General features: G+C 42.5%; 1 long non-coding RNA gene across 1 annotated transcript; it reads left to right on the top strand.

Moving 5' to 3' along the window:
* Positions 1 to 553: 553 nt before the first annotated feature.
* Positions 554 to 18,472, top strand: LOC311605967. Its single transcript, XR_014782132.1, has 5 exons — positions 554 to 736; positions 5,906 to 5,954; positions 7,143 to 7,296; positions 13,109 to 13,327; positions 17,988 to 18,472. It is a non-coding gene; the product is annotated as an uncharacterized lncRNA (long non-coding RNA).
* Positions 18,473 to 19,657: the final 1,185 nt, after the last annotated feature.

Below are 19,657 nucleotides of genomic sequence, written 5' to 3'. Positions count from 1 at the left end.
ATTGCAGGTTTACTGTTTAACTGGTCTATTGGAATCTTGGTGACTACGCCAGTGGAATCACACGAAGGGACTGAGTATGAAAAAGATCTATTTCTTCTGTTTCTATCTAGGGTAGGTGGGTTGGAAGGGAGGTGTAAGCATTAAAGAGCCCCACATAAAGTATGTTTGGAAAAGTTCAAAGCCTACATCAGCCTACATCCTGAAAAAATTCTAACTTTCTATACCATTCCTCTCCAGTGGAGAGGTACACTAGTCATGTAGAGTGAATGAGAAATGCATGCTTGCACTGACCTGGGGGACTAGCATTCTTGTTATTCTGACTGATACAGCCACAAAAATTGGTTTTGCCAGGGTGAGTACCCTTCAACACACCGGCTAAGTGATTTGATAGAATTACATTTTCACATCTTCTGAGGCATATACAGATATGTAGGAGAGAGTATTTTCCAACTTGTTCCAGGCCAACCTGAGAGCTTTTGCTTACAGAGAATAAATTTGCTTTTGGCTTTCTTTATTTTTTCTTTCTTATGTGGTCTTTTCTCAGGAAGCAGTGACTCTGGAGGCCCAGTGGGTGTGATCTCTGGACAGAGGACCAGATTTGGAGAAAGAGCACAGGAAAGAACCATTGCCTGCCCTTTCCTTCACACAGACATGATTTCTGTTTCTCTCTCTCTATTCAACACCCTTTCAAATGAAAAGTTCCAGATCTCCTTTCTATACTCATCCAGCCTTCTCTGTAAGTTAGAAATATGCTTGGAGGTACCGCACTTGAGTACTAGGTGATAGATATTTTCCTCATAAAGAATGCTCTTCTCCTCGCCAGAAGGGCTGCCTCTCCAGGCCACAGGGGAAGAGGATGTGCTCAGTCCTAATATGAGTTGATGAACTGCGGTGGGTGGGTGGGTGGAGGAATAGTGGAAGGAGTATGGGGTACGAAAGAGGGATGGTGGGACTGGGAAAAGAGGAGTTGAGGAGGCTGAGACTGGGATGTAAAGTGAATAAACAAACAAACAAACAAACAAACAAAAAGATGAAAAGCATGCCCTGCACCCGTGCTTTGGGTAGTTGCTTGTGTGGAGCTGCGTAGTTGAAGGCTCATGATCTATGGCGGCCATTGAAGCTTCCGTCTGGAGAACAGCAGAGCCCACTTTGAAATTGATAGAAACAGCGAGTAGATCATAAGCTCTGAAACCCTGTGTATTATCCCAGTGAGCAGAGGAAGTATAGCAGTTAATCTACGAGGTAATCCGGTTGTTAGTGTCTGGAAATAAAATAAGGCCGGGGTGGAAGTTACAAGTGACACTTTCTCCACTGCCCAGGTATAGGCAAATTATTAACAATCCATGTTGTTTGTTAGGTATGCTTTGTTTTTCTTCTCTCTGCTACAGATGAAACCGTAGAGATGTTTGTCATGGAAGAGCAGAAACTATAAAGAATCACATACTTAGCCAGGCATGGTGGCGCATGCCTTTAATCCCAGCACTCGGGAGGCAGAGGCTGGTGGATCGCTATGAGTTTGAGGCCAGCCTGGTCTACAAAGGGAGTTCAGGACAGCCCAGGCTACACAGAGAAACCTTGTCTTGAAAAACAAACAAACAAAAACAAAAAACAAACAAACAAACAAACAAAATCACATACTTGCAGACATCAGCAAGCAACTGTATCTTTTATTCCTTTAAAGAAATATCCTGGAGAAATTAATCTCTCCAAAACATTGTTATTATTATTATCATTATTATTTTGGGATAGGATCTCATGGTGTAGCGCAGGCTGCTTTCCCAGCTGAGATCCTTCTGCCTCATCCTCCTCAGTGCCAGGAGTATAGCTGTACAGCAGCACAGCTGGTTGGAAATGTCTTTGTAAAGTGGGTTTTAAGATGTTTTATAAACACCATTCATTCATTTAAATGAGTATGTTAAATACCTGTTATGTAGTGAGTACGTTGAAAGAACTTGGAAAATAAGTTGATTTAGCTTCATTAAGATATTTACTTAATCTGGGGGACCGCAGACAAGCAAATCAGATGCCATGACAGACTGTGAGTTTGCTCAGAATGTTTGCACAACATTCTGCTAGAAAGAAGTGTAAGCACTCAACCCAGACAGATGCATCAGGGGTGCTGGTTCCTCACCTGAATTTTAAACAGAGCAATTAGGGCCTAGGTAAACAGGAAAGAGGGGGTGTGGAAAGGCCTAGAAGTAAGTGACAGTGGTAGACTGTAAAACCACAGGAATAGAGTGAACGTTCAAGATAAAGAGTTACTGGCGGCACGGTAGGAATGGGCGGTGGAGGTTGGAGGGCCCTTTTGGGCATCCAGATGAAAATGGGAGGTATAAACCTCTGCATACACCTTAGATACATATATTGAGTTCCAAGGAGAGTTTATATACATGTATATCTCTCTCTCTATATATAGATACACATATATGTATATATATATTTACATAATAATCATATAGAACCAGGATAAGATAATTTAAATGATGATTACATAACTACTGTCAGAGGCTATACCCAGCAACTGATGGAAACACATGCAGAGATCTACAGCCAAACATTAGGTGGAGCTTGGGGAATTCTGTAGAAGAGAGAGAGGAAGGATTGAAGGAGCCAGAGGAATCAAGGACATCAGAAGAAAACTTACAGAATCAACTAACCTGGGCCCATAAGGGCTCATAGAGACTGACCTGCCAAGCAGAGAACATGCATGGGATGTATGTATGTAGCAGTTATGCATCTTGGTCTTCATGTGGGACTCCTAATTGCCGGAGCAGGGGCTGCTTCTGACTCTGTTGCCTGCTTTTGGATCCATTTTCCCTAATTGGGTTGCATTATCTAGCCTCAAGAGGAGAAGCTGAGCCTAGTCCTACTGCAACTTGATATGCCGAGGTGGATTAATATTCATGGGGACCCTCCCCTTTTCTGAGGAGAAGGGGGAGGAGAAGTGGTTGGGGGGTGAGAGGGAGGGACAAGGAGGAGAGGATGAAGAACAAGCTGTGGTCAGAATGTAAAGATTAATAATAATAATAATAATAATAATAATAATAATAATAATAATAATAATAATAATGGGCCAATTGAAACAAATAAAAGGAGCATTTGAATCTGTAAAGGAGCTGGGCTTTTAAGTCAAGTTTTTAAATTCAGACCAAACATTTGTTACTATGTGAATATAATCCCTCAAAAGTTCGTGTTTTGGGAACCTAATTCTTGAATTCATGGTAAGGGTGTTTGGACATGGGGTATTTGGGAGGTAGTCAGGGTTAGGTAAGGTTGTGAGTATAAACCCTTCACGATGTGTGGGTGCTTTTTGGGGGGAGAGGGAGGTCCAAGCCAGTGCGTTTGCTCTTCAGGCTCAGTCCTGCTCACTGTAGTTCTTCCTATAACTACAGCAACATGAAGCCCTCATCTGGGGCTCTGCAGCTGCTGGCTCTTGGACTTCATAGTCTCCAGAATCATAAATGAAATAAACTTCTATTCTTTATAAATCATCAGGTGTAGATATATCATTCAAATATAGCAACAGAAAATAAACAAAGGATCATTCTACTGAAAACAGTGTGGAATACTAGATAAATTATATAGTAAGAAAGAACACTGTCCTTGTCCCAGGAGGCATTGTAGGTGTGGCCACTGTGTCACATGTGTGTCAGTAGGTGGCAGAGAGGAGAGAGGCCGTGTCTACACTTGGTGTTCTGACCTATGAACATCTGAATGATTAGTAGTCTAACATTCCCTGAAAAAAGCAAGCCTGAGATGACCACCTGGTGACAAGGCAGGCCAGGAGAAAGCTTGAGCCTAGAAGAAACTCACCTGGGACTGTTGGGCCCATTTAGGACCGAGGCTGAGAAAAATGACCCTTACAAGAGCAGGGGGAAGAGTAAACCTGAGATGACCTCCAGACTGGCACCATGGGTCTGGACAGGGGGCTAGCCTGAGATGACCAACCAGTCTGGCTCTGGAATGCACAAGCGGGGTATTACCCTCCTGAGACCACTCTTGAGATGTCCCTGGACACTCACAGACCCCGGATGCCTCTAAGAGGAGTAAATAAATGGTAGAGAAGTGAAAGAGAAAGACAAACAGAAGGATGTGGGCACAATGAAAGAGGCAGAACTAGATACTCAAAAGTAGTGAGGAACTGCCGGATGAGAGTAGCCTGTGATGCTACCTGGGACCATGGTGGCATCCTGGCCTGTGCTGCCAGGGGCCATGTCTGGGTTTGTGGCCTTGTCATAGCAGGGGTCTGTTACCACCAAAAGTTAGGCGGATGTCCCTGGTCTGGGTTGCTGCCTGGGGACATATTGATGTCTGAGGTCTGTGCAGAACTGGCCCTACCCCTCACCTGGGGATCAAGGGGGAGCTGGCCCTGGGGGCATGAGACCAGGAGAGTGGACCCCACCTCTAGCCAACTGCAGTACTCAGAAGAACAGGCCCTGCACATTGAAGGAGATGTGGGCGAGCCGACCCTGAGGATATGCGTGTGAAAGTGGTGGCCCTACCGCTGTCTCCAGTGTGGCAGCATGGATGAGCGATAAATACCCTCCTTCCCCCTTGTTCCTCGCTACATGCAGAAGATAGGAGATCTGACCCTGGGGTCATGAGAACAGGAACGCTGTCCTTGACCTTCACCTACTGCACCTTGAGTGGGCAGCACAGTAAAGCTGACCTTGTTGGTGCTGTCATAGGCAGGCAAAGAAGTGTGGACAAAGGGTGTACTGTGGGACACACTGTGACATACTACAGCTTCCACAACGACATTTTCTCCCTCCCTCCCTCCCTCCCTCCCTCCCTCTCTCTCTCTCTCTCTCTCTCTCTCTCTCTCTCTCTCTCTCTCTCTGTGTGTGTGTGTGTGTAGGAGATTGCAAGGGTGGAGGGTGAGTGTGAGGGGAAGTGGAGATGAGTGGGGTTGGGACACATGATGTCAAGCCCACAAAGAACCTGTAAAAAGTTAAAAACGAAATCATTGACAACTTGGTAGCATTGAAGTCTTAAAAAGATGGTCCGCCATGAGGAAGAAGGCTTGAAGTTAGAAAGATAAGTGATTCATCATCATCTAGCCATGGTGCTTTAGACATGTTATGATATTATGAGTGAGGGCATAGTGGAGAAAGCATGCTCGCTTCATAGTAGCCAGGAAGCAGAATGAAAGAACAGGAAGTGGAAGCCAGAGTTTCATTACTACCCTTAGGGAGCATGCCCACAATTGTTTAACACCCTCCACTGTTCTCACTTCTTAAAGGTTCACCACTTCCCAATAATTACATGGTTAGGGCGATATCTCAGATACAAACTACAGCCATGGGACTCTCTATTGGGGAAATCCCAGAAGGAGATACAGGACTAAAAAATACATATTTTCTAAGTGAGATAATAAAAAATATTTGTATGTTTTTTGATCTTTTATAAACTTTATTATAAAAAACTTGCAAATAAATACGTATAACATACACCAAAATTAACTGGATGAGGTTACACACCTCAATGAACTTCTGTAGAGTTAGAATAGGCACTTCAGACAAAAACAGTGGAGCTTCGCAGTACATTTTATGTTTTCAGTGTTGACTATATTCTATGCACATACCTACCTACCAAACCGAAAAGCCTCTGCTAGAATTAGGACTAGAAAAACAATTACTTTTATGTTATCTTCTATAACTCATGTATATTGATAAACAATTATGAATAGAAAGGGAGAAATTAGCAATTCAGGATACAGAAGGAATAATTGCTTGTCGGATGTCCTTGAGTCAGCAAGAGTGTGAAAGATTAAGTAGAAATATGAGGTTGAGAGATGGGTGAGGATGTTACTGTATCCATAGTAACAGACGAGATAGATTGGTAAACGCAAGGGTGGAATACTATGGAAACTCTCTGTGTATTTCTTTTTTTTATGTTTTGTCAGAGAATAAAAATAAGCTGATAGGAGATGGAAGATGTGAAAGCTTGCCAAGGTAAGAGAGGGTATAAAATGGTCCCGTGGGACAATGGGTAATGGGGTAGAGAAATGTGGTAGGTTCATGTTACACAAGAATCTGAATTCAGGTGAGATCGATGGTGCGTTTTTCTCCAGCACTGGTTAGCTATGTGGGTTCAGGTACAGAGTATGTACAGAATCATACTTAATTTAGGCTTGTTTTTGCCAGTAGAATGAGAGATGCAAAGATGGACTGTGCAAGGGAGGGAGGAAAGGAAGGAATATAAATTTAAGTTGAGTAAGTAAGTACTGGAAGACATATGGGGGTTAGGCACAGTGGGGTGGGTCGGGGGACTGAAATTCTTAGCAGGGGCTCTGAGACTTGAGGTTCTGTGACTGTGTTGGATAGATCACCTCTCTCTCTCTCTCTCTCTCTCTCTCTCTCTCTCTCTCTCTCATCATTTCTGATGCTGATGCTTCTGATAACAGGGATGGCACTTGGCCACGACCTGCTACAGTTCCCTACGAGGTCTTCTTCTACACATCTGCCTCAAATCCCCTGCTCTCATTTCCAGTGCTTGCCCACCAGTCCTCTCTGCCCTGCTGTTCTTCCTGCTTCTGTTGAGCAGTCCAAACAAGCTTATACCCATGAGCCTTTGCATTTGTTGCTTACTCTTTTGGGAACTCTTACTTTTGTGATACTAAGGTCTTTGCTCAGGTACCTTCTATACCTGGCCACCATTATTAAAAGCAGATGACTTGCCCAATTCTTCCCTTTCTGACTTTATTTTCCCCTAAAGAACTTATCATACATTTACTACATGAAGCACAAGTAGACCATGTACTCTAATTTACACAGTAGGACTGTAAAAAACTTTTGTACACCATTTAAAAGAAATATATCTCAGATCCCAAGACATTAAAAAGGTAGGATAGTAAAATAACTGTATGCTATTACCTGTAAGTGGCATACAAATGAGGGCCATTTATACTAAGTGCCACTTGTTAACGCTGACCTAGATAAATAGGAATATGAATAATTTTACTCTATTAACAAAATTCAGTATTTTGAAATTTACTTTGAGAATTCTGGTATGATTAGCAATACCTAGCGTATAATGATCCGTTTAAAGAGTGAGGCTGTAGGTTATACGAACCTTTAAAGGTTGTGTATCTGGCCCCTAGAAAATCTCTTCCTTCCCCTCTGCCTCCTGTCTGCCACTAGGCAAGCCACCTTGCTCTGTCACATGCTCCCTGGACCCGAGACTCTGCCTCACCCGACTCAAGCCCAGAAACAATGGCATCAAGTGACCAAGGGTCCAAGATCTCTGCAACTGTGAGCAGGAAGACATCCTTCTTCCACAAACTGTTTGTCTCAGGTAATTTGTTAGAGCTACACACATTCTGAATGTCAGAGTAGGTTGAGAGAGAGTGAAAAGCATTTGCTTCACTTGACGCAGATGAGCTCACTGGGTGTGCTGGTGGGTTGTCTGACGGCGCGGTGGGTGCTCTGACTGCAGTTCTCAGGGAAGGGATAGTAAATTAGTTTAGGATCTGCTCACAAGAGTGAGAGAAGGACGTTTACCTCATTGCCAGGCTCAGTGGTAGCAAGCAGGGCTGTGAGATCACCAGCCCTGGAGGGTCACAGAAGTATGTTTTCAAGGAGTGGAACTTTCAATAGAGTGTAAAAGTAAAAGAAATTCTCATGAGAACAAGATTATTAAAACAGAGATTTTTTTTCCCCCATGACAACACCTTGTGGTGTTGCTGGTGTTCTGAAGCTGGTAAAAAATTAAGTCTCAGCGGAGGCTTGAGAAGGGGGAAACCTGTGTATGAAAAATGAGGGAACCTTGGGATTGCTAGAGGCACCTCCTCATTCTGGAAGAGACACATAGCCTCCCACAGGGATCATTTTGATGTCATCATTGTTCTTAATTCCTGTAGAAGAGAAAGAAAATGAGATGCGAGAGGTTTAGGAACTTTTACCACTCCAGGGAATGTTCTAGAACTCATGTTAAAGCATCAACCCACTCTGACAGAACAGACGTCTAGAATACCATGGGTTCAAGAAAGTGCTCATGAGTGTTTATGATTACATCTTTGTGTCACCAAAATGAAATCTTATAAGAAATAAAAAGAAGTTTTTTATTTACTGAGCAAAGAATAGGACTTCAATGTTTATTAGTTACATGTAACTGAAAATTTCTGAGTCTCTCTCTGTGCAGCAGTATTATTATTATTATTATTATTATTATTATTATTATTATTATTATTATTATTATTATTATTATTATAGACATTTTAGCTAGAATAGCAATGCTCTGGTACCCATATGTTTCCACTCATAGCACTCAGGTCATTGCTGCTAGTGTTGTTACTTTATATGCGTGCTGGAAAATCTGAACTCAGGTCTTCCTGCTTGTACAATAAGCATGTTGCCCCTGACTCATCTCTCCAGCCCCTTCATGGACTTAAAAACATGCTCCCTGAACAACTTTATGATGTGAGCATTCTTAGTCCTGTTCACATAGATGAGGATGCTGATGTTCAGAGCAGCAGACCAGATGACTCCAAATCTTTGCTGTTTCTATCATACCACACACTGACAATGTGCATAGTTTACTCTGAGGTAGCTGTATCCACTATGTAGCATGTAAAGGCCATTTGGATGTTATGGGTATTCACTATAAGGGGATAATTTTGTTCCAAGTATAATCCTTGGACAGGCTTGAGAATATATTTGTTGCTTTTAAGATGGTGACATTGAAGGGAAGTCCTCTTTATTATGGTTTGCTTTTTATACACAAAAGAAAACTTTTTTGAGGTTTCATGTTACATGCTTCTATTTACATTACTGTTCACGTTGCCGTGTTTGAAAAGGCCATTTCTATTTTTTTTGTCTTTAAAAATTTTTTAATTTATTATAATTTATTCACATTGCATCCTGATTGTTATCATCTCACTCTTATCTTCCCATTCCCACCCTCCCTCCATCTTCTGCCCAGTTCCCCTCCCTGGACCATTGACAGGGGTCCCCTCCTCCCCCACTGTCTGGTAGGCCATTTCTTAAGACTTCCCTTCCCACTGAGCAGTTAGTTCAGCGTGTTATATCTGCAACATAAATGGCATATGCCAGTTACTGTGAGTGAATCTTTTCATTTAAGTGTTTTCCCTAAAAATCTTCTTACACTTCACTTAATGAAACTCAGCACAGTTTCTGCACTTCCTTCTTACTTGCAATTTCGCTTCTTCAAAGTAGACATGCACGGCCAAGGTCCTTATCATATTGGGGAATTATATGAGGACACGCCTATTTGCTTAGGTTTTAAAAACCATCCAAGGAGACAGGAAAGTGAATGTCTGGCTGTGGTTTCTACTTCAGCATTCTGTCTTTCCTGGATGCACCTTCACCCACCTCTCAGCACAGCTCTATAGGGGGCTGTTTGGCTCCTTAAACTATCTGCCCATCAAACCAGAAGCCAGGAGCCGGAGCCTGAGCCCAGAGCTGTCCAGAAGATCTCTTTATTTAGGAATTCTCTAGCAGATGATTCATTCTGCCTTGAGTAGCTGCTCCAGTAGAGCATATACTCCAGATAGTGAAACAGCAGCAGCCCTTAGTTCCATGGAACGGAAAGCTGAATCTGTGGGCTGCCTCACACTAGATAATATTATATTCACAAGACGCTGGTTCCATTACTGATGTAGGAAGTGACACAGTTTAGCACAGGGACTCCAGATCCACAGACAGGCCGGCCCTGCCTACAACTGTCAGGCTCCCTAGAGTCTTCGTTCCTACTGGAATACTATGCCTATTGCTTAAAAGAGTCCAGCTAAATGCTTCCTGGTATTCAGAGTGCATGGTGCAGGCTGAACAAGGAGGCTAGTGCCCAGAGCTAACTGAAGACCAATCTTACTTTCAGCCTTAATTGGAGAAGCCTCTCTTTGCAGTGAATGACAGTGAAACTCATGGCTGCTCAAGATGCTAAGAATGAATGGTGACTGAGTCCTAGCTCCAAACAAGGCCTTTATACCACCCTCTCTAAAGGTCACAAACCATCTCCAAAGAAGAAGAGGGAAAAATACAAAAGCTTGAAAGTAAAGAGAAGGGCTAGGAAATGTCATCTTTTGGGCATGACAAGGATGTTGAAATCGTGAACTCCCAGAAGCTGTGGTTACCAGCACCAGCCTGCGTGACTGACCCTTTTTACAGTCACACAAAGATGGGAAAAGGCCTCATGGGGCCTTATTCCTTCCTCCTTGTTGAATTATTGGATCCTGGGAGATTCAGGGAGAGCGAAAGTCATTGTCTTCATTTGTGTCCCCATAGGTGAGGCCAGTAGACTCCAATCCACAGAAACAAACAAACAAAAACAAAACACCCCGTAGTCATGCACTCATCCCTGGTTAAATGAATGAAATCATAATCTAACACAGTAAGACATGACTGTGGGAAAGGGGTTAGTAGGAAGGTCCTGGAGTTGACTGGGGTGCAAGGGAGGTAAGCGACAGTGGTGGTGGAAGTAACCAGAAGACATTATATGTGTGTAACGTAAAAACAAACAAACAAGCAAACTGCAAACTTTAACTAGTAGATGATCAATTGAGGTAAAATTCACCTGTAATCAACTCTGTTTACTTAGGATGTATTTTGCAATGCTCCTTTCCTTTTTGACAAACACATATACCCATGAGGCACTGCGTCAGTCAGCACACAGAATACTGTTGTTAACCCTCAAGATTTCTGCATGCCACATTGCAGCCCAGCAGCTGACTTCTCGTCCCAGGCAGACTGGGCTGCTTTCTGTCTTTACAGGCTAATTAACGTTTTCTAGAAATGTTTTTTAAAATAAGACCATGTAGTCAGTGTGCATTCTCCTGTATTTTGCTTTTTTTTTTAATGTAGGGAAATGATGTTAGGGCTATCTATCCTTCTTTTGTTGTTTCTTATTCTTTTGTTCCTCCTTTCGTTCTGTTTTGGGGTCATTTGAATGTGTTGTTTAGAATTCTGTTTGTACCTATCTCCTAGTTTTACACACTATGTCAGTGTCATTTTTTGTTTATATCCCTAAGTATTAGACTCTACCTCTGGGCACACACATTATTATTGGTTGCCTCTCATTTCCAAAGCTGCCGAACCCTCCTCCCCCTCCTTGATTTCTGTTACGTTGTGGAGTTGGAAACAGTAGTCAGTCCTTTGGCCGGCTCAGATAGGCTTGGCCAATAGAGGGCACTAGAGGGTTGCAGTCTGTGGCAAAGGCAAGGGCCTCTGTTTCCAGCTCCTGGGATCTTCCTGTTGTGGGGCTGCCAGCATAACAGCATGCAGCCGGTGCAGAGGCCCTCAGCCCTAGAGAATGTTTCTGCCAAGAGCATTTCCCTGCTGCCTAGCTCAGGCCCTCTAGTGCCCTAGTAGGCCACATCCTGGGCAGCAGCTGTAGCTAGCTTGCATACCTTGGTGAGTTTCTTAGCCCTCTAGCGGTTTTCTCCACAGACCACTGTACTGCACATATGCCAGCAAATTTCTTTGCTCCTGGGAGGATGTGTGTTCCTGTGGTGGCCGCAGACCAACTAATGAGATCTTAATCTCAGCCTCAGAGGTAGAACGGCTATTTTGAGCTCTTACTAGTTTCTCGCATGATCTCTCTCAGCCTTAGAGATAATCACTGAGTTGGCTAGAACTTAAAGTCCACCTGTAGACATTTATAAAACTAAAACACGTTTGGCTAGTTACTTACATTTTTCTATTACATTTCTCTGGTTAGATAACTAGTATCTCCTATTTGTCTAGACATCGATTGACACAGTATCCTTAGCTGTTTCCAGGAAATGTTGTATTTTCAGAGTGTATAACCCACTCCTCTTTATATTATGCTTGTTACGTGTGTGTTGCCTTCTTCCCAAGAAGGCAACATTGTATCTATTTAATTAAAGGAGCACTTTCCATTTACTTATATATTTACTGAGCCTCTTCATTCCCCAGTTTCCCCCAACCACACTTCTTTTAAGCTTAGACATGGTTGCTTAGCATATCTAGCATGCAGCTGTGCTTTTTGTCCCATGCCCCTATATCTTTGTTTGGTGTCTTGTGCTTGTCTCAGTGTTGCCTTCATCCTTGAGGGATATTTTTAGGTATAGAACTCTGGGTTGCTGTGGCCTATGGTTTTGGACAAAAGGTTTAAAGCCATTGGAGGGTTGAGAGACAGCTTAGCTGGTGAAGGAGTGTTCCCACCAACCATGATGCCATGAATTCAATCCATGGGAACCAAAGGGTGAAAGGAGAAAACTGACTCCCACAAGTTGTCCCCTGACTTCTGTAATGTGCATACACTTTCATACACTTGCACACAAAATCAGTAAATAAGTAGATGAATAAGTGTTTTTCAGCAGTTTTATTACGTGCCTCCCAAGTACATTTTTCTTAGCATTTTAAAAATAGGATTTTTTCCCCAAGAAGTGTGTGAATTCATTAATGGAACAATATATACCTTAACTCAGCAAAGCAAAGAAGAAATATTTTGTGGATGATTCAATCAGGTTACTTCTCTGGCTAAATACTTATTTTTATGACTAGTAAAATGTTAAAGTCAGTTCTGCATATGCCAGCAACCACACTGTTCTAACATTCAGTCACATGACACACATCTATCTGACTGTGTCCAAAGAAAAACTCTGTGTCATAGTATTTGGTTCACAAGAGCTGAGGTTATGGGCTTACTGGCTATTTATTTATTTTTGATGTTTCAACTCACCATTCTACTGTCTCATCAAGGTGGTTGCTGATGATTTGAATATTTGTTATTTTGGGTTCTTTATGTCTGATAATTGAATGCACTTGACATTTCTAAGGGTTCCATGGCCAGCTCCATGTCTTGATTATTCATAAACACCACTAAAATGGCGTTTTTTTCAGCCCTCTTGTTCCATGGTATCTAGCTTTGACTGGACGTGCTGATTATGCCTCGGTTATGGCTATCAGCTACATAGACAACTACATCCGTGTCTGAGTCGAAACACCTCAGGTACAGTCTGATGCTTGTCTGTCCTCCTAAGTCCCAACCTTGGAGTTAAGATTTTTTTATATATCACTATCTCTACATTAAACCCAACAGTAGCAATAGTAGTAACGATTTCTGCAGTGTGTGATTCACCACCACCTAATCCCCATATTAAATCCTCATTCCTCTGTTTCTACAGTGACTGGAAAAACACCGTAGAAAAAGCTGCATACACGAGAAACCATCAGTCCTCCCAGATGCACCTCAGAGGCAGGCTAGGAGTTGCCACCTTCCATTACCTCAGCCCCCAGTCCTTTCTAGAAGTGGGACAGAAAAGGGAAGAATGCTCATTGGTGGTGAAGCCATCACCATGACTTATACATGTTCATGTTGGCTCCCTTCTATCCCATCCCTGAAGGTAAATCACACCGAGATTGTATCACAAGCCCATTGCTCTGTTAATCTCCTTCCTTAATCTTTTATGTCATTTCTTTTTCAAATTGGACACTCTCCTTCTTTTCTTTTATTGTCCTTGACTCTTTTGTTCGATCTATTTTGATATTAAGGTCATCCAGAAGATTAGTCATTTCCAGATACATACTAATTTTTATTTCTAACATTTCTATTTGGTTCTTTGTGTGCCTTGCAGTCTATGGTGATGCATTATTTTATCGGGAGACCTTTCCCTTCCCTTCAATGGGTGTAGTTGTAATAGCTGGGCTCCAGTCCCAATCTCAGTACAATTTCCAGCCCTTCCCTTCAAAGTAAAATATTTGCAGTTGGTCTTGCTATTTGTGGCCACAGAGCACCAGTGACTTGGCCAAGCTCCACAGACAGGCGGTCCTTCTCTTTTGGTTCTCATGATTTTTGTTTGTTTGTTTGTTTCGAGCGCCCTTTCAACTTCCAGTGGATTTGGAGGCATTAGCTCCTCTTCACCTTCGAGCAGAGAAATGACAGATTATTCTCACACTAGTCACCAGATACCATGGGCAATTATCACAGCTCACCCCTGGACCAGAGCCACAAAGGAAGAGAACTCACCTGGTTACCAATCTCATCTTGCAAATTTCAGCTTTTTTTTTTTTTTGTAAATTCTGGCACTTTCTGTTTTCTCTGCAGAGATTTCAGTTACTATGCTAATATTATGAGCAAGGTTTATATTAGTCATTTTTTTCCCCAGAGGTTCAGTCTGTAGGGAAATTATGCTCCTTTTTCCAGAGGCAGACTCTCTAGGCCACAACTTTTCATTATCTGGGTAGAGGGTATGGCTCCCAGTCTATAAAAACAGTTGGATGGGAACCCGAACATCTATCTTCTATTATTCAATTTTATTTCTACATGGTGCTTCCAAATTCAGGCTTGTTTTGCAGTCTAGGGTCATGTGATACACTATAAACATTGATCCAAATGAACCACTATGGAGTCATCTGTGTCCTTGTGTATGTGGCCCTATAAAATCACTTGGCTTTCTGCTAGTTCTAACTGCACTAATATGGCCACCTAGCTTTCAGATGCTGAGGCAGACAAGCTGCCATTCCCTCTCCGGGGTCTCAAGCTCCCTGGTGAGGGAGACCTGGGCCCCTCCTATCTTTGGACCTCCGGATCTCTTTCTTCCCATGTCTTGCTCTCAGTGGAACGTCCCTGCCTTAGGTTTGGACAAATTCTTCCTTCAAGTTTTTAGTGACACACCATTGTTTTCCTGTAATGTCTGAGCTTTTCTTAAGAAGCTGGGCTTCTGGAACATCATAGCAGGAAAAATATATGAGCTACTTTTTTTCCTACCAGTTCAAATGTTTCCCCTGAGGTTATGAGTTCAGAGCTGGCCAATAGCTTGCACAAAGCAGAAGGAGAGAGGCCAAGCAAACAGAGAACATGAGGGGGGGGGGAGAAATACTATAGCTTGACATTGTATATTATGATTCAGAGAAGAAAATACTTTATTGATCTCCAGGTCCCTAGTATGTATCCTGGTGTCTGGCACATGGATATTTTCTAATAAATGGCTATTAAATGAATGAGCAAATTTCTCATACAACACAAGGGAAACCCCATGACTTAATAACCTCTGTTATCTGAGCTAGGAAATAAAGATAAGGAGGCTGATGTCATGGTGTTATCCAAGAACTAAATGACAGTGTGTTCACCTTCTGAAGACATTTCTAATTGAGGTGTTTTATTGCTGTTGTTATGAATGTTTGTTGAGCTGAATGAGTGACTGGCATCTTCTCCTAAGCCTCTGTGGTTCCCACAGATCGAGTCAACTGGAAACATGTATTCATCTCCCTCCTTCCCCAGAGAAAGTGTGCAATTTCAAAATATTTTTGATGCTCTCCAAATTATTTATCCTCTTGATGACAGCCTTCATGTTAGTTTGCTTGATGGTCACTGAATGCGGAGAATCAATTTTGGATTAGATTCTACTCAGTATGGATTGACTAGCGAGCCCTGGGAAAATGATGTTAATATTGTATCTCATCTTTAAAGCATGCGTTGGCTATTTGCATACTTTACTTAGAATTGAAACTGACTTCTAGGCACAGGATGTATTAATGTACACATGGTAAGCCCTTTTTGAGTATTTAGGGCATGATTTTTAAAAAAATAATGTTTGATGTAAAGTGAATGAACTTCTATTTCTATTGAACCTTTTATAAACAAGTGTCTTAGCAAAGTTCTATTGCTGTGAAGAGACACCAGGACCACTATGACAACTCCTATAAAGGAAAACATTCAGTTTGGGGGCTGATTTACAGTTTCAGAGGTTTAGTTCATTATGGTCATGGTGGGGAGCATGGCAGCACACAGGCAGACGTGGTGCCGGAGAGGTAGCTTAGAGTTTTACCTCTGGATTGGCAGGCAGCAGGAAGAGAGAGAGCCACTGCACCCGGCTTGAGCATCTGAAACCCTACAGCCCACCCTAGTGACACACTTCCTCCAACAAGGACACACCTACTTCAACAGGGCCGAGCCTCCCAATAATGTAACTTTCTAAGAGCCTATGAGAGCCGTTTTCATTCAAACTACCATATTCCACTCCCTGCCCATCCCCCACCCCAGGCATATATCTGTATTGTAATGCAAAAAGCATTCAGTTAAATTTGCAAAGTACCCATGCATAATCCATCACAGTCTCAATTAAAGTCTCTTTTGAGACTCATGCAGTCTCAACTATAACCCCATGTCAAATAAAATGAAAAAGTAGATAACATGCTTCCAGCATACAGTGCCACAAGAGATCCATTACCATTCCAAAAGGGAAGAATTGGGCTATAGTGAGGAAATACTGGACCAAAACAACCCCCAAGCCAGCTGGGCAAATTCCAAACTCTGCATCTCCAAGTCTGATGTCCAAGAGATCTTCAGATCTCCAACTCCTTCCATCTTTGTTGACTGCAACTCACTTCTCACTCTTGGGCTGGTTCCACTTCCTTTTGGCAGCTTTCCTAGACAGGTATCACAGCCTTCTGGCATCTTGAACATGCTATGGTCTACAAGACAATCAAGGCTTCACCTTCAGAGCATCACACAACAGCTTCTAGGCAGGGACACCCTTGCCACATGCTTGGCCTCAGTGGCTTTCCTTAGTGTGCTGACTTACTCAGGCACTCTCTTTCAATTACATATTCACCAGCTTTCTGTTTTCAATGTTTTCCTACACTGTCTAAGTTTGACTGACCTGGAACTTTGTCTAAAGATGGAGCTGTTCTTAAACTCAACGATCTACCTCCCTCTGGCTCCCTAGTGCTGAGAGTAAAGGTGTGTGCCACCACACCCAGCCTTGAGCTTTTCTTTAATTGCTTTTCCAAGGTAGAAGCTTAACTGGGTGGGTCGTGCTTTGATGTCACCACTCCCTTTATTCCACTTAGTGTCAGGCTTTTAAAACCTTTTATTTCTTGGGGCACTGGATTTGGCTCTATTACACTTCCTGCTGCTCCTTTTCTCCTCAAATTGTACATTTTCCTCACTCAGCTTGTTCCTTTTCATTATAGATCTACATAAGACTAGCCCAGAATTGCCAAGCAATACAGTCAATACTAGGCTGTTTTGAAATCTCCTCTGTCAGGACCACTAATCAAGAATTCTTCACTTTAGCCTCAGGTAGACATTTCAGACAAGGGTAAAAGGCAGCCACATTCTTCACCAAAATTTCATAGGAACAGTGTCTAGGCCACTTACTAATATTCTTATCATCTGAAAACTCTTGAGCTAGACCCCCACAGTTCGAATTGCACTCAGCCCTACTGTCTTCGATGATCCCACTAGCATGGCCCATTCATTTATACTTAAAGTGTCCAATCACTTTTTTAGTTCAAAATCCCAACGTGCTCTATATCCCTCCAAACAAAAGTATTGTCAGACCTATGACAATGACACCTCGGGCCCTGGTAACAACTTCTATCTTAGTCAATGTTGTATTGCTGTGAAAAGACACCATGACCATGGTGACTCTTGTAAAGGAAAGCATGGCTTACAGTTTCAGAGGTTTAGTCCATTATCATCATGGTGGGAGGCATGTCAGCATGCAGGCAGACATGACGCTGGAGAAGGAACTGAGAGTTCTACATCTGGGTCAGCAGGCAGCAGGAAGAGAGAGCCACTGGGCTTGGCTAGAACAATTGAAATCTCCAAGCCCATTCCCAGTGACACACTTTCTCTAACAAGGCCACGCCTCCTAATCCCTGTCAAGTAGTGGTACTCACTAATGTCTAAACATGCAAATATAGAAACCTATGGGTAGGGCACTCCTACTCACACCCTCACAGTGGAGCCAGTATTATTAAGAATTTATAATTTTTGAATGTTCTTTGCATATGGAAAGAGCAGCACTCATTTCTAGCAAACTCAGCCATAGGAAGGACTATCTGGTACCTAAGACTTGGCATCTTTCAGTAAGCTCCTCAAATGTTTTCATTTGAGGTAAGTGGATGGATCTAGAAAAACTATATTGAGTGAGGTAAACTCAGACCCTGAAAGACAAACATGGCACGTCCATCCACTCTTATTTGAGGTTCATAGGTTCAAGTCTTCAGATATAAATGTAGCTACAACTTCTCATCAAAGCAGCTTCTCTTCACCAGAAATAAAGACCATCACAGAAAATCACAGCTGGACACAGTGGAGAGATCCATGGATCATGAGAAGAAGCTCAGCCCGAATGGATACATCTACATCACAGGTCCTGTATCTGTGGGCTCAGGGATCTTCTAAGAGAGGCTGTGGAAAGAAAGACATACGAGCCAGAACACCAGGAAGTCTGCTCTGAAGCAGTCTCTTCTAGTAATGGTTACATAAACAAGACAGGAACAAGGGTAATATCAATAGGCCTGTTAACACAAAGATGGAAAACATCATAGGGTCTTACCCTTAGACAAAGAACTGTGGGCAACTAATGACTGCTGAGAAAGGGAGGATTAGCCTCTTCCAGGAATGAGGCTAAATTGGTTTTTCATTACAAGGTGGTCATCATCCTGAAACCAGATACACAAAACAGCAAAAAAAAAAAAAAAAAAAAAAAAAAAAAGGCCCAGGAGAGTGTATTTATATATTTGTGCATACTAATATACTAATACACACATAACAATAATAATCAAAGAAAAAGAGGCTATCAATTTGAAAGTGGGGGGGCATGGAAGGAGTTGGAGGGAAAGGACTTGAGAGGAGAGGGAAGGAGGAAAGGGAAGGCGGGGTAAAGTGATGTATCATGGCACACACTCTCTATTTCAGATTAAAGATTCAGGTTCAGCCAGGGAGGCTAAGAGAGAGGACTTCAGAGAAGGGCGGATGGCTTGTGAATTCCACATGAGGTCTACAAAGGGCTTGACAGAGGCTATGAGGGTTATCAGCCAAGTTGCAAAGCAAGCCCCACATCTCAGTGGTCTCTCTCTGCGGAGATGAGGGGAAAGGACAGTGGAAATGAGAGTATGAGGGCAGGTTACTTTGGGAGGTTCCATCTGCAGATCGTGGAGATCCAGATAGATAGGACAAAGATGCTGAAGACTAGAAACTTGACTTCTTGAAGATGTCTAGCTTTGGGGCAAGAGTTTTTGGTCAATAAAGAACTTTTAATTTGCTTCCTTTATGTAAGACCTTGTATGAAATGCTGAGATAAAAGAGGAAGTCTGTATTTCACATGCAGTTTCCAAAATTTTTTTTAATGTTCTCACTCCATCCCCCTTCACATCTGTGTATACACAACAGCCCAACACATGCCTTATTAAAGGACACATTTACAGTAGATTACATACAATGAATTTTAAAGGTACAGTTTAATGTTGAAAGCTGTGCTTTCTTTGGAAAATTATCCAACAGTTCTGTGCTTCAGTAAAAGTAAAATGATATTATTGTGAGTGTGAGGGTGAAAAATGAGAGCTTTTGTGTTCCGTTTAGAACAGCAGTTATGGTCTCAGTAGCTGTTATCTATTGTTATTTTGTGGAGTTGGGAATATTTGGAGCCATCTGTTTGCAAGGCCAGTAATGGGTGCTCATGAGTAATTTTGCTGAGATAAGTACACTTGAATTCAGCGACGAGAGAAGCAGAACAGAGGGAGTCAGTGGGAGAGCTGGGGTTGGCTTTCTCAGGAGGATCTGAGAACCTAATTAGAGTAGAGGGTCTCAACCCGAAAGGAAGCACAACTGGGCTTTCCTGTGCAGAAGCCCTGACATCAGGGCTCATGTACGGGCTCCGAGTGCACCATGGAGCCTAGCCCCTGAAGACAGGCGTCTGAGGCCAGAAGTAGCAGGGAGATGT

Source organism: Acomys minous (assembly GCF_964271855.1).
Source record: "Acomys minous genome assembly, chromosome: 9".
Lineage (NCBI taxonomy): Eukaryota > Metazoa > Chordata > Mammalia > Rodentia > Muridae > Acomys > Acomys minous.
Note: the sequence above shows the minus strand (reverse complement) of the source record. Positions and strands in the feature narration are given on the sequence as shown.